The sequence below is a fragment of the Hyaena hyaena genome, unplaced genomic scaffold (assembly GCF_003009895.1).
Source record: "Hyaena hyaena isolate Hyena2069 unplaced genomic scaffold, ASM300989v1 scaffold_201, whole genome shotgun sequence".
NCBI lineage: Eukaryota > Metazoa > Chordata > Mammalia > Carnivora > Hyaenidae > Hyaena > Hyaena hyaena.
The window spans coordinates 1939194-1954047 of NW_024080833.1; the positions used below are offsets into that span (position 1 = coordinate 1939194).

Genomic DNA, 14854 nt, shown 5'->3' on the forward strand with positions numbered 1-14854 from the left:
GTTTCTCTCTCTCTCTCAAAAATAAATAAATGAACTTAAAAGGAAGCACATCACAGGGCGCCTGGGTGGCTCAGTCAGCTGAGCAACCGACTTCGGCTCAGGTCATGATCTCACAGTTCGTGGGTTCGAGCCCCGCATCAGGCTCTGTGCTGATGGCTAGCTCAGAGCCTGGGGCCTGTTTCAGATTCTGTGTCTCTCTCTGACCCTCCCCTGCTCACGCTGTCTCTCTCTCTCTCTCTCTGTCTCTCTCTCTCATAAATAAAACATTAAAAATAAAAAAAAAAAAAAGAAGCACATCACTACTGCCAGCCCATAATGAAGGGGAATGAATTAGACTCCTCCTTATTGGGAAGGGGTGTCGAGAATTTGTGGACATGCTTCATACTGTAGCACGTGGGATGTCTGATCTTCCACAAGCAGTGGGAACGGTTTTTATCTGACGGCTTAAAAAACAAAACAGAAAAATGTCTCTGCCCTAGCGCCTTGTCCTCACTCCGCAAACACATCCATCCTGCAAGGAGGTAAAGTACCGGTGACTTGTCCGGTTAGGTGAGAGTTAAAAGGAAGGATGAAAAGGAGACGCAGAAATAGAAATTGTTGACATGTATTGATCCCTTGCTCCCTGCCAAACCCGGGTTAAATGATTTATGGACATTATCTCTGCGAATCCTCAGGACAACCCCATAGGTTTCCATCATTAGCCTCTTCTATGGTAAGGAGGAGAGCTCTACAGTCCACCAATGTTGACTGAGATGTCCAGGTCCAGAAGGCTGGTAAAGGCGCAGCAGGAACGGGGCGCAGCTGGACTGAGCCCCGGGCCTGCGTGTCCAACGCTGCGTACACAGTGTCAGCTGAGATCATCAGCCAAGGGGCTTTAACTTAAGTGCTTCCTCCCTTGGTTGCTATAATTTGAGAAGCAAGGTATCTGAAGGAGCAGGTGGAATAGAATCTGAGAATTCCAGAGGTTCTTGGACCCAGAAGGAGAGAGGCCAGGCTGTTGCTGATGGAGAGAGGGCAGAGGATGCAGAGGCCGTGCACAGCCAGCCAGGGAGCAAGGGGCTGGCGCAGAGGCCCGCAGACACTTCCTAACAGGCGTGCGTGCCACCGTGCTGGGCTCTCACCAGGAGAAATTCAGGCGCTTCCTTACCTTTCCTCCACGATGTGGAAATCACCCCCTTTGAGTTGTCGGGTGTCCTGAAACTGTTCTGGGAAGTTGGACGGGAAGAGGCCATCAAAGAGGGATGGAGACCCGGGCCTCCTGGCCTGGCCCTTGGGGGATGTGCTAAGGAGATGGACCTCATTGTCCTGGGCCACAAGAGCTCGCCTGGCCGCACCCGGAAGTCCAGACCCGAAAAGTTCTCTCACGGTCAAGACCCCGTGTTCTGGAGCAGCACCTCCCGGGGCGAGGAGCCACCTTCCATCTGCACTGCGCCCCCTCCAGCAACCCCTACCTGGAGCTGAGCTCTGCTGCTAGGGGTCCAGGGCCCTGGCCCCAGGCTCCATTCCTGTCGTCTGAACTCTCTGTGGCTCGGTGGCCCCCAAAGCACTTTTTCCTTCCCACTGTGCTATGGCCTTCAAAGTGTCCCTTATTCAACCCCTTCAAAGTCAGCCATTCAGAAAATGTTTAGGAAGCACATAAACGCATGCCAGTCTTGGCTCTAGGCACCGGGGACCCGGCAGGGAATGAGAGAGGCCGAGTCCCGGGCTTCGATATTCTGGGGGCCTTCACAAAATGAGGGCTCAGACTCCCGACAAAGGAGCCTCCCGGGGTGGGGTGTGGTGGGGGGCATGCAGAAGAACTCACTCTCGTGCCCTCTCGTGTCTAATTGAAACTGCAGCCCGTCAGGGTTGATGACACACAGTGGGAGTGAGATGTTGTCCCTGGTGTTGAGCAATGGCTTGGGGCAAGTCGCTTGGCTCTCAGCTGCGATGACTCAACGCTTTCAGGAGTCACCTCTGCAACCTGGGAACTCACCTCCACAGACCTTATCTGAGGCAAGAATGTGGTCTGTGCTCGACTTCTGTCACCACCTGCCTAGATTTTCCAGGCTAAGCATAGAGGAAGAGAAAGTTGCCACATCTACCCAAAGTACTTCCTCTTGCTCTGCCCTCCTCCACGTTTGCAATGATAACAATAATAAACCTGTGAGCTGTCGCAAGTCCTGCCCGCATGCCTCCTTCTGGAAGTAGACGTCCCACCTGTTGGCATCATGTGGGGCATATTGTCAAGGTCAGGACAGTATTACTTCACGTTGGACATTCTCAGGGTCAGGGGAGCTAGATAATTTAACTGGTAAGGAGGTAGAATAGGAGTTTTTGTTTGTTTGTTTGTTTGTTTGTTTGTTTTTTTATTTCTAGGAGAGAGAGAGACAGCGTGAGCAGGGGAGGGTCAGAGAGGGAGGGAGTCACAGACTGAAACAGGCTCCAGGCTCTGAGCTGGCAGTCAGCACAGAGCCCGACGCGGGGCTCGAACCCACGAACCGCGAGATCATGACCTAAGCGAAAGTCGGACGCTTAACCGACTAAGCCACCCAGGCGCCCCTAGAATAGGAGTTTTACATGAAGAAAAATATAGTTGAGGAAATTGAATGAAAATTTCACAGGAATTTCAAAGTTAAAGAAGCAGGAAATCTGCGATGCAGCCGGCAGCTTTAGGCTTTGACCGTAATCTTATAGGAGATTGACTTTCCCTCCCCTCTCCTCAGCCCTACTTTGGGGGCTAGTGACAAAAGCTCTGATGTAAGGGCAACTGGGTGGCTCAGCCGGTTAAGCATCTGACTTTGCCTCAGGTCACAATCTCATGGTTCTCAAGTTCGAGCCCAGAGCTCTGACAGCACAGAGCCCACTTCGGACCCTCTGTACCCACTTCACCCCTCACTCTTAAAAATAAACACCTAGAAGCTCTGCTGTGAGACATATCTTCTGCGATGCCTTTGCTCCAGGAAGGGATACGTTGGGGCCAAGGAGGCAGCTTCATTCAGTCATTCACGGGCCTTTATAACAGCAAACCCAGCCAGACGTGGCCGTGAGAGACAGGGCGAAAGTATTCTCTCGTGCAGTAAGAGTTTCCAAAGCAGAGAAGTTCCAAAATAATGTAAATGAGCAGCTTACAAATGTCATCATGGACCCAGGTTCTTTCCATGTTCTCTCTCTATCATCATCAGCTTGTAGACATTTGCTCTCATGCCGTCCAGATGGTCATTACAGTTATGAGCATCATATACTCACTCACGCCAAGGACATGGGGAGGCATCCCTGTTAACAACAAGAAAGATTTCCTGACGGATCCCCTCCCCTAGCAGATGTCCCCTCACATTGGACGGAATTTCAGGCAAAAGGACTAGAAGTGTGGTGAATAGATTCCCCCACTGCCTGGGGTTAGGACAGGATCTGTCTTCTGAGAGTATGTCGACCCACCCCTGAACCCAGTCCTTTCCATCCGCAAGGCAGAGTGTGGCTCGTGGCTGCCAAGTGGGAGGCAGCCAGCGGTGCCAAGGACTCGGCACTCCTACCTCCCCTCAGCCCCGGCACAGATAGCCCTGTGGGAAAAGGAAGATGATTAATTGGGGAAAAATTAATGTCAAGTGGCTTTCCGTTTCCAACATGAAAGAGTTTCATTACACTCTGTTTTTAATCATGTAATTTCGGCAACACTTCATCAGGCAAATTCATCGGATGGCTTTCCAAACTCGAAATGTGTTGTCGGCCTGGAAGAAAAGAACAAGCCAAGGTCAGCTGAAGCCTGACCTTTCCCACCGAGCAGGTCATGGATGTGTCTACCTACTGAGTGCCTGTGTCCTGTGTGTGTACCCAGAGTCATTTAGAAGAGGAGTCAGAAGCGCAGTGCATGAACGCTGGGTCTTATCACTCATCAGGTCTCCTGGCTGTTACACATCACATTGTGCAGATAAACGAACACAAGAGCAGAGGAAAGGCTTGGCTGAGGTCAGACAGCCCGTGGCAAGGGCAAGATGGCAGCCTCCCGGGATGCTGTCCACCCGTTTGCACAAAACCTCTTAGCTCCCGCTGGGGCCCACCTGACCAAAGAGCCGCCTCACAACTCAATCAATACCTACAAATAACGAGTCGCACGGACAGCAGACCACAAAAATAGAGGGACAAGATGGGGTGATGGGTGAGATTCCCGAAGCACCAACATTCCTCAAAACACACAGAGAGTGAGCACACCACACCTTGGAGTTGAATAAAACTGGAGCGAACGCATCTTCTATAGCTAATCTGGATAAGCTGCAGGCCTCTGGAGGCAGAAGTGAAAAGAGCATTTAGTGACACAGGTAAAAAGAGATATGATGCTTGACTGTAACAGATGAATGCGGGTTTAAACTGTAGAAAGAGAAAAGGTCTTTGTTCCCGGCTCCCATTCTCCGCTGATCCAGATGGGACTGCCAAACAACGCAGGCTCCGAGAACTTCCTTTGGAAGGTTCTCTCCTTCTTCATGTCAAATGTGTTAAGATGCTCCCTTATCACATGTTAGAAACAATTGATGTACAATGTGGTGACGGCTGTATTGTGTTGCAGTTGGCTAACTGAAAGAATTTTTTAAATTTACTTAAGTATGAATATTCTGTTTTCCATATTATAGTTTTGAGTTTGTCTGTTTCTCACATCTCAAATATTTTAATAGACCCTCTGAAAGTTCTAAGCCCAAGACTCTATGTCGGCAGCGGCGAGTGGTTAAAGTGGGAATCTATAAATCTGTTGGTCATGTGATTCCACCCAGAGGGAACCATGAGAGTTGAGTTGAGGAAGGTGACCATTACGCCAGTCACCTACCTTAGTACCTCGTCTAACACGACCAGGTCAGATTTGTGTAGTACTCTATCCCTTTCCCAGATCTTTCACGTATCTTAGTTCATTTCATTTTCTTCAAAATCCTCATACATAAACACTAAATTTATTTTATTTTATTTTTTAAAAATGTTTATTGTTTTATTTATTTCTGAGAGAGAGAGCAGCAAGGGAGGGTCAGAGAGAGAGGGAGACACAGAATTGGAAGCAGCCTCCAGGCTCCAGGCTGTCAGCACAGAGCCCGACGTGGGGCTCGAACCCACGAACCGTGAGATCATGACCTGAGCCGAAGTCGGACGCTTAACAGACTGAGCCACCCAGGTGCCCCTAAATTTATTTTATTGATAAGGGAACTTTGATTGAAAGAAGTGAGCTTGTTTACTATCACGCTAGTAAGGAATTACTATATTCTGAGGAATTACTTGCATATCTTCTAAGGAATGGCCTGAACACCCCAATACCTGTGCACCTTGGACCATGACTCCCCTTCTTTGTTGACAACCAACTCCCGAGTTTTCTACTTCCTCATTGGGAAGGGGAAGCGTGGAGCCCTAGCTGCTGTTTGTGGAATGCCATTATGTCCAATAAAATAGAGCCCATAAGAAAGATCTCAGCTGTCATTAACACATATTTCTCTTTGGTCTGATTTTCTCTAGGGTGAGCACCAGAATGGTTGGCATTGTGGGTAGGGTAGGAATCTGGAATCAAGATCTGAGCCTTTTGGCTGAGGCTGTATTGGAGGGGGAAGCCTAAGGGAGAGATGTCATACCACTTGAGGTAGCCACAGGTCTGCTACGCGATTAAGGAAGATCTCTAACATAAGCCAAAAGCACCCTTTTCTGGATGGCGTTTTCCACATGCCACAATGGCAATGGTTAGAAGCACAACTCAACAGTCTGAACCAAGACCTGAACCGCAGGAAGAAGGAAGCAGTTTGAGAGTGCTGATTAAGAGAGGATTTGAGGCAATCAACCTGTCTTGGGTAATGGCTAGGCTAACTCCTGAAAATGTAAGGCTGTGACAATGCCCTGGCGCATAACAACCACCAACACATGCCTGTGGAATGAAGCACTTAATCACAGGGCCTTCTCCTGTCCATCAGTCCTGCTTCCAGATTCCAGTATGACCCACTGATGCTGGGAAAGTATTTGTGAGACAGCTGTATTCCGGAACACACCATTGAGTTGTTTGTGTGTGTGTGTGTTTGTTTGTTTGTTTAACTGAAGGCCTCAGGGGCCTCTCACGGGGTGATTGGGACCTTTCTGATGGGCTCTATTTTACTGGACAAAATGGCATATCACCGGGAAGGGCTGGGCCCCTTGCTTCCAGGATAAGTGGGATCAGCTAGTTGGAGTGAGTCATCACTGGCTGGAGTTCACTAGGTCCAACTTGCTCATTTGAATGGAATAAGTCCAAATGTCTTTCTCAAGGTGACAGACCCAGACTCTGAACTCTAATGCCCACACCTACAAGCTCAGAAGCACATTAGCCCGGGCACCCACGTTTTCTGTACCCAGGCTTTGTGCAGCCTTGTTCTGCTTCCTCTTCCATGGTTGGCATGACATCGGGGAAAGGCCTCCACCCCTACGGAGAAGCTGAAAGTCTGGGAAATGACCATGACGGCCGGGGTTCCCAACGTTTGCACAAGCGTGATGCCGATGATAGAAACACAGGGTGGGCAAGGACGGGCCACCCCTGTTGGCTGCTCTGTTCCTGGGGTCCTGGGGTGATCCGTGGGGAGGCATAACTGCATGGGAGGAGACTCTTCATATTCCCACTCCCCTGTTGGCTTGGCTAAGCCTCGCCAGCGATTCAGAAACTCTTCCTTCACGTCCTCCGCCCTTGGCCAGTTTGCAGTCTGTGTGGTTTGTCAGACAGAAGGCCAGCGGGGAGGTTATCCGCATCGTGGCTGATTGTTCGAATGTGCCCTTTCCCACTCCTGATACCCCAGTGGCCCTGGAGGACAGGGAGTGCTTAATCTCTTGCAGACACCACGGTCTCCTTCGCGGTGCTGGGCAGGGAGTAAAAACTCAGTAAATATGTGTTTACTTGGAGCCACTCTGCCTGAGAGTCCAGAGACAGGCTCAAGGAAGATGAGTCATAGCTGAAGGTTTCACAATTACTCCAATCAGAGGTTCCTTTGAAAACATTCCTCAAGTTCTCCTTTGAAGGCCATTTGATTATATATATTTTTAATGTCTTTATTTCTTTTTTATTTTAAGAGACAGAGTGCGAGTGGGGGAGGGGCAGAGCGAGAGGGAGACACAGAATCCGAAGCAGCTCCAGGCTCTGAGCTGTCAGCATGAGCCGGATGCAGGGCATGAACCCACAGACTGTGAGATCATGACCTGAGCCGAAGTCGGAGACTCAACCGACTGAGCCCCCAGGCGCCCCCCATCGGATTATATTAATGGTGCTAATCCTGTGTAGTGGGACCGCGTCACTCCCACACGTGACACAGCATAACTTACAGGAGGCACCGTTCTTTCAAAAGCTCCGAGGTTTCAGAGGAAACCAAATACTCGTCCCTTCTTGCTTTTCGCTCACACCGTCCTCCCTTCACCCTGCAAATGAGGGCGCAGGGTTTCTGAGACAAGGAGGAGGAGTTGTCTTTACACGTCCCCCCCCCCCCCCCCCCCCCCCGCCCCATGACTTCTCACTGCGCTTGGAATAAAATCAAACACCCTTCGTACACCCTTCCTATGTTCCTGCTTACTTCTCCAATCTCACTTCCTGATTCTCTCCTTCCCCCGCATAGTCCAGCCACAGGATTTACCTTTTTAAAAAATACTTACTTATTTCTGAGAGACAGAGAGATAGACTGTGAACAGGGGAGGGGCAGAGACAGGGAGACACAGAATCAGAAGCAGCCCCAGGCTCTGAGCTGTCAGCACAGAGCCCCATGCGGGGCTCGAACCCACGAACCGTGTGATCGTGATCTGAGCCGAAGTCGGACGCTTCACCGACTGAGCCACCCAGGCGCCCCAAGGATTTATCTTAGTTTCTTAAACACATGGGTCTCTTCGAAGAAGTCTCCCCTGCCTGGAAAGTTTTTCCAGGATGGATTCCGCAGCCCTCAGGTCTGGTTTTGAATGTGACCTCCTTCCTTGACCACAGTAATATAACAGGTTTGCCCCTCACCCTTCATCACTTTTGTATTATCTATATTTTATCCTTGAAGCACTTACTTGGATTTGGAATTAAATATTTTGTTGGCTCTTCATCTGCCTCAGTAGCCTGGAAACCTCGGAGAATATAGGCCACGTTAATTTTGTTTCTGACTGTGTCTCTAACACCTAGCACAGAGCCTGACTCCAGGGAGGACCTCAATAGACACTTGTTGAATGAACAAATGAACAAATACTTTAAAAGAAATTTATCCCGGGGCGCCTGGGTGGCTTAGTCGGTTAAGCGACCGACTTTCACTTAGGTCATGATCTCGCAATTCGTGGGTTCGAGCCCCGCGTCGGGCTCTGTGCTGACTGCCAGCTCAGAGCCTGGAGCCTGTTTCAGAGTCTGTGTCTCCCTCTCTCTCTGGCCCTCCCCTGCTCACGCTGTCTCTCTCTCTCTCCTAGAAATAAATAAAACATTTAAAAAAATTATAAAAGAAATTTATCCCTTGCTTTCTGGCTCTCCTTCCTATTTTTTCACCTCAGATCCCTCCTGGATGCTAAGAATTATTTGTTTTCCACTCAGAGGGCCCTAAAAACCTCAAGGGATAAGGAAAAGTTAGGTTGGGGGAGGGGGAGGGAGTTAATTAATTCCTATCAGCAGAATAAGGTATGAAATGCACCATGAATTAAGAAAATGTACAGAATACAGATCGGGAGCCATAATGAATTCAAGAGCCCAGTTTCCGGGACAGAAATATGTCCTTACAATCTAAAGAAACTGCTCATTTTAGAGCTGCCCAGGTCTTAGGAGGTGACAGATTGTAACTTCTATCAAATGTAAGCCACATGCTTCCGAAAGTGAAAACTGTTTCCTTCTCTGCTCCCAGAACGCTCTGTTCTCCAAGCGTAAAGGGGTTTTTTCCCCACACCAAGCAACTCTCCCAGAGCAGCTGGGTGCCTTACAATGTAGCTCGATTCTGACACTATTTACCCAGAGGCAGCATCAGATCCCACAGGTGAAGGGCTCATTCCCACAGAACTCTCCCACTTCAGATGCCAGTCTCAGGTCCCACGTTATCACCTGGACTCTGAATGCCCAGCTATAAACTTGGAGGTTCCCATAACCTCCCACCCCAAGTTTGATAATTTGTTACAATGGCTGACAGATCTCAAAAAAATAAAAAAAAAAAGAAGAAGAAGAAGAAAAGAAAAAAATCCAGTTTACAATGACTCATTGCAAAGGATATCGAAAGATGCAAACGCACAGCCATATGAAGAGGTAGACAGGGTGAAGTCCAGAAGGTTCCCTAACTCAGGAGCTTCTATCCTCATGGACTTTGGCTCTGCCATCTTTCTCATGATGTCTTCTTGCTCACCAATATGGAAGCTCCCTGAATCCTGTACTTAGGGACTTTTGTGGAGGCTTCATTACATCGGCAAGATTGATAAAGTCATTGGACCCTATTGATTGGTCTAACCTCCAGCCCCTGTCTTCTCTGCACAGGTAGAGGGGGCGGGGAGCTGAAAATCCCACCACTCTGGTCACACAGTTGCTTCTCCCCATATCTAGGGGCTTCCTAAAACTCACCTCAATAACAAACTCCTGTATGGTTGAAAGGGGTTGCTGTGAACAACAGAAGACTCTGTTTCTACCTTAATCTCTCCTACCACTTAGGAAATTGCAAGGGCTCCCTGCCAGAAAAGGGACAAAGACCAAATAAATATTTCCTATTTTAAATCACAATGTCATGGCCACTCCAAGACTGATAATGCATTGTGTCATTTTTAAAAGACGACTTAGGATCTAGCAGAAGGGATCTGAGTGCCTCAGATGATGCAGACCAGGAACTGCCTTCTCCACACTCCTCAGTCTATCTGCAGGTCCCTGGGAGGTTGAGCCCAAAGATGCCAGGCAGCCCTCCTGGGATTCACCGGCTGCTGTTATGGCCTTACTTAGATGGCACAATTAGGGAGATTTACCCTTACTTCTAATGTAATTTTCCATGGGATTCAAATTCTAGGTGTCCTGGAACCAAATGTCCTCAGTAGACCTCAGAGGCTCAGCTCAGCGCGTGTGGACAGAAGAAAGCTGGCTCACCACAGCTTCTCCCCGAGGGCTTTGTTTTCATTAGTGTCAGGCACAACTGTCTGCCGCGCCATCACTAGGGCTCTGTGGTTCCCAGTGGTGCTGGGGGAATGTGCAGGCAACCTGCTGTCCCATCGTTGGCTGGCGGTCTATTTCTTCCATATGCAGAGTTATTGCAGATAAGATTGATAAATAGCTAGATTCTTCATTCATCTCTTCATCCCTCTCATACTAACTCTGCAATCTGGGGAAAGTTATCCTCTGGATGGCTCTGTCTCCTCATCTGTAAAATGAGGATATTAGTATCTGCATCTAGAAGTAACTAATGAGCGAACTATTATAGGAAAAACATGTAGAAATGCTTAATAACAATTAGTGCTCAATAGATGGTAGTTGAGATGACTAATATTACTGTATCATATTTTACAGTTAGGTCCTGGAAAAGCAGGAATTGACGTATTCCTGTGTCCCAGGAGCCAGTACAGTGCATACTGTCTGCACTGTTCAAATGCCGTTTGTCACTTGGTCGCTTGCTCTGATTTCCAGGGTGCAAATCATCTAACCCCAACTGAGCTGTTGTTTCTGCAATCATAAGATATCTCATTCAGGGGGCTCCTGGTTGGCTCAGTTGGTTGGGCATCCAACTTCGGCTCAAGTCATGATCCCGCGATCAGTGGGTTCGAGCCCTCTGTCAGGTTCTGTGCTGACAGCTCAGAACCTGGAGCCTCTTTCGGATTCTATGTCTCCCTCTCTCTCTGTCCTTCCCCATTTGCACTCTGTCTCTCTGTCTCTCTCTCTCGAAAGTAAATAAACATTTTCTTAAAAAAGGTATCTTATTCGCTTTTGTATGCCCCACACCGTCTGGCTCAGGTCAGGTGCTTGGTAAATCTTCACAGACTTAAACTGTTGCATCTCTTAATCCTGATAACAAGGAAATCATACGGTTATGAGTAGGAGTATCTGGCATGCATGGATTTACACACCAGTGATGTCATAATTTAGCAGAGGGAGGAGATGTCAAACCAGCAGAGCACTGTGACTCGGGCTGACAGGCGAGAAGGCACTGGGCATGCCTACCTAAAGGCTGGACTACCTACCAGACTGCATGTTCTTTGGGGGCAAACACCATGTTTCCTTATTTCTCGGGCCCCTCGCATGGTGCCTGCCATGTGCCATGTGCTCAGTAAATGTCAGCTAAGTGATGAATTTATTCACATTCGAAACTCCAACTTAGGAAGCTCCTATTGCTCTCCAGCGGCTGGTACCTTCTCAGCACGGCACCTGCTCCCGCGCGGAGCCCCGCCCACTGCAGGCCCCTGCTCCTGCGCACAGAGCCCCGCCCACTGCACGGCCCCTGCTCCTGCGCACAGAGCCCCGCCCACTGCAGGCCCCTCCTCCTGCGCGGAGCCCCGCCCACTGCAGGCCCCTCCTCCTGCGCACGGAGCCCCGCCCACTGCATCCCACACCAACGCCTACCAGGGATTCTCCACCCCGGGATAGTCTCACCTCTGTTTTGACTTGGCAAGATGAGGGTCACACTTGGAGATCACGTTTGTGCAAAAATAGCCAGGAATAGTTAACACGTGGCTGGAGTCTCTTCTTGGTGTGCAGGAAGTGTGGACAAAAATTTCTGCCTCCTGTCGGATGTGAGAAAACCTTCTCTGCTGTCCCTTGGGTGTCTTCTCTTTTTGAACTGGCTCAACCTTAGGAAGTAGGTTTCCCACCAGTACCAGCTCTTTGGAGAGGATGAGCAGAGAAGACTCCCTGAGAGTCTTCCAGAACTACCAGTCAAACATGGCTGCTTCCTTTCCCATCACATGTTAGAAGAGAAGGTGCTTTTTGTTTTGACTTGCCCGACCAACCTCAGCTTCCCCTTTCCAAACAGAGGCTATGTAAGATGCCAGCAAGGGGTAGGAGATCTAACCACTGGGGCCCTACAGCGTAAGGATGTTTATTACTTTGCATCATATACAGTTTGGAGGTAGGAGAGTTTTGGAGTGGGTTAATTCACTGACACAGAAACATCATGCTTCTAGATTAGCGACTCTGCAGCTTTCTTCCACAGTCCCAAGATCTGCTGTAGTCAGGCCTCATGTGCCAAAAACCATCCTCAGAAAGAGAAAAGAGAAGGCCCCCGTCTTGTGTCACTCCATCGGTTGTCCCCTATGTCCCACTGGCCAGAATCGGCACGGTCTATCCATGCTTCGACAATCCCGAGGTGAGGTGAGCCCACCGCAATCGGCCTAGACCGATGAAGACTCAGCCTCTGAGGGTGGGTAGGGTCCAAGTACCTATAAAGGAACACAACCCCTCCGAGGAGGGCAGCCAAGATTAGGATTCTGTTAGCAAGGTGGAAAGAGGGAAATAGCTCCCTGATAGGCGACCAACAGTGTCTGCAGCAGACCAAATTGCCCCATTGACCTCTAAGGAGAGAATGAATAAAATTATGCTAATTTTATTCTTGGGGAAATCAAACTACTCTAAGACAAGGATTTTGTTTACTCAGAGCTACAATCTGATTAAAGATATAAAGCCTTTTCAAAACCATTAACTCAGAATGGCCCAGCCCTCATTATCCACGTGGGCTGAAGCAGTAGCAAGACTCCACCAAAAGTTTCTTGTACGCAAAATATTAAAGTAGCCTCAGCAGTGCAAAGAACGCAAAGTCTTCTTGCCGTGCTGAGTCACCTGGTTTGATGGTACACACATCCTGATTCCAGATGAATGTCAGGACTGAGATGGTGATATGTGGCCCCAATTTCACCCTCTGTTACAAGACTGACCAAGGCCTCTCTCCGGAGGATATAATACTCTTTTCATAAGCAATAAACACAATTCACAACTTTATTGGAGGCCCTCCTGGGGGCTTTATAAACGTTCTTTTGGAAAAGCTTGACGTTTTTTCATCTTTATGAAAACAAATAGTACGTTTATGAAAAGAAGAGGTCAAGAAACCATTTGATCCTGAAGACATGCCTAAGTCTTCCTCCCTAAAATTTGTATTAAGTATAAAATGTGATGCTCAAGTTGCCTTTTCACTGATAGCTCGTTATTCACTCACTTAACTTCAGGCTGGCCAGTCCCTCTCTTGGTCATACGCACGCTGGAATCTGGCAGGTCCCCGGTGCCGACAGCTCAGGTTTCCATCTTGTTATTTTCAGAAGGGATGAAAGGGAGCACAGGGCACAACCTCTGGGAGCCTTCTCTGGGTTCTCCACCCCCTCCCTCTCTGGGAAGTCCTCCCCACTGAGTCCCCTTTTACGCAAGCCACTGGACCTTCCACCCATGACCCACGCCACCCAATGCTCAGATTCCTCAGCGGTGAACAACCTATAGTGTCTGTGTCGCGAAACGACTTCCTTCTCTGACTCTACTTCTTTCTTTCCACAGAGGGCTTGGTGTACTTGGGGCTCGGGCCACAGAAGAAAATTTCCTCTGGAAGGGTTTGAAGAAGAAGTGAGCCATGGAGCTGGAGAATTCAGTTACACAGAAAACTCCCCTGAGAAGGGGGGTGGCCAGTTAACTGAAGGATAGTCATCTGTGCTGCGCCTTGTCTGAGAGAATGAGTTGGCTGGAAGCAGAGGAATGAAGCAAGTAAAATTTCAGGAGGACTGAGTTTCCGATGTTCCTGCCAGACAAGATTATATGTCCTAGGGCAGGTGTCCTTCCCCTGTGGCCTGTGGTGTCAGCTGTGTGTGGCTTTTTTTTTTTTCCCCCAAGGAAGAGAAGTGGAAATACCAATCCACAGTTAGGAATTGAGATGAAGAGGAGAGAAAGGAGAGAGTGTCTAAACACCAAGCAGACTACTGAGGTTAAAATTCTTGCCCCACCACCTACTAACTACATGGCCTGACCTCGTTTATAGATCTAAGCCAGCATCCACTTATCTCCAGAATGGGAATAATAGTAGCTGCCTCACCAGACCGGTGGGTAATCAAGGTAGCAGAATATCAGCCATGTAAGGACAGGAGCCGCAGAAACGACCGCAGAGCAGTGCGAGTTGTTATTAATAAAATGAAGAAGCCAGCCGAAGAATGCAGCATTGTGGGAGCTGTGACGCAAGGCCTAGCCCCGCATCTCTAAGTGGCAGAGGAGGAAGTAGAGACGCCAGTGAGGAAGCGGTCCCTCCGGGGTAGAGGCTACCGTTGGACAAGACCTGGTGATGGAGGGGGCGGGGAGCAGAAACAACCCCCTAGGACTGGAGTTCCCCCTCTAGCTCGGCTGGGCCAGCTTCATTAAAAAAAAAGTGAGCTCGGGGCGCCTGGGTGGCTTAGTCGGTTGAGCGTCCGACTTTCGCTTGGGTCATGACCTCGCGGTTCGTGGGTTCGAGCCCCGCGTCGGGCCCTGTGCTGACTGCCAGCTCGGAGCCTGGAGCCTGTTTCAGTCTGTGTCTCCCTCTCTCTCTGACCCTCCCCTGCTCACGCTGTCTCTCTCTCTCTCCTAGAAATAAATACAACATTAAAAAAAAAAGTGAGCTCATGCTTTTCCCCGCCAGAAGCAGTCAAGTTACTTCATCCCAGAAGCAATGTTTCCCAGGAACGACAACAAAGCCACCTCAGACACGCCCGGGACAGCAGCCGAGGTCACAGCTCCGCCAGAGCCGCCCGTTGTGAACAGCAGATGGGAAAATAGCAGCCCCCCCCACCCCCCCACCCCCCGCCCCGAGTCAGGCCAACAGCCCTTCCAGCTAAGAGAGAGCTTCCAGAGCGATGCTTGGTGGCCAGCCCAGTGTCAGTGGTGCGGCTGGTGCTTCTCAGACTGAAAAACTGGGCTTAGCCAGGAGGTTTCTACTCTTATCTAAGAGAGAAGAGTGCCAGAAAAGTCAAGGATTTTTTTCCTCCACCA

At 49.3% G+C, this 14854-nt stretch overlaps 1 long non-coding RNA gene across 2 annotated transcripts; it reads right to left on the bottom strand.

The window, feature by feature from the left end:
* Positions 1-3413: 3413 nt before the first annotated feature.
* Positions 3414-13992, bottom strand: LOC120238228. Of its 2 annotated transcripts, none has more exons than XR_005530163.1 (4): positions 13929-13992; positions 11516-12300; positions 4194-4258; positions 3414-3707 (listed from the first exon to the last, which is right to left on the bottom strand). It is a non-coding gene; the product is annotated as an uncharacterized LOC120238228 (long non-coding RNA). The 2 variants fall into 2 exon arrangements; XR_005530164.1 differs by lacking the exon at positions 13929-13992 and adding an exon at positions 13071-13193.
* Between the last annotated feature and the right edge of the window lie 862 nt (positions 13993-14854).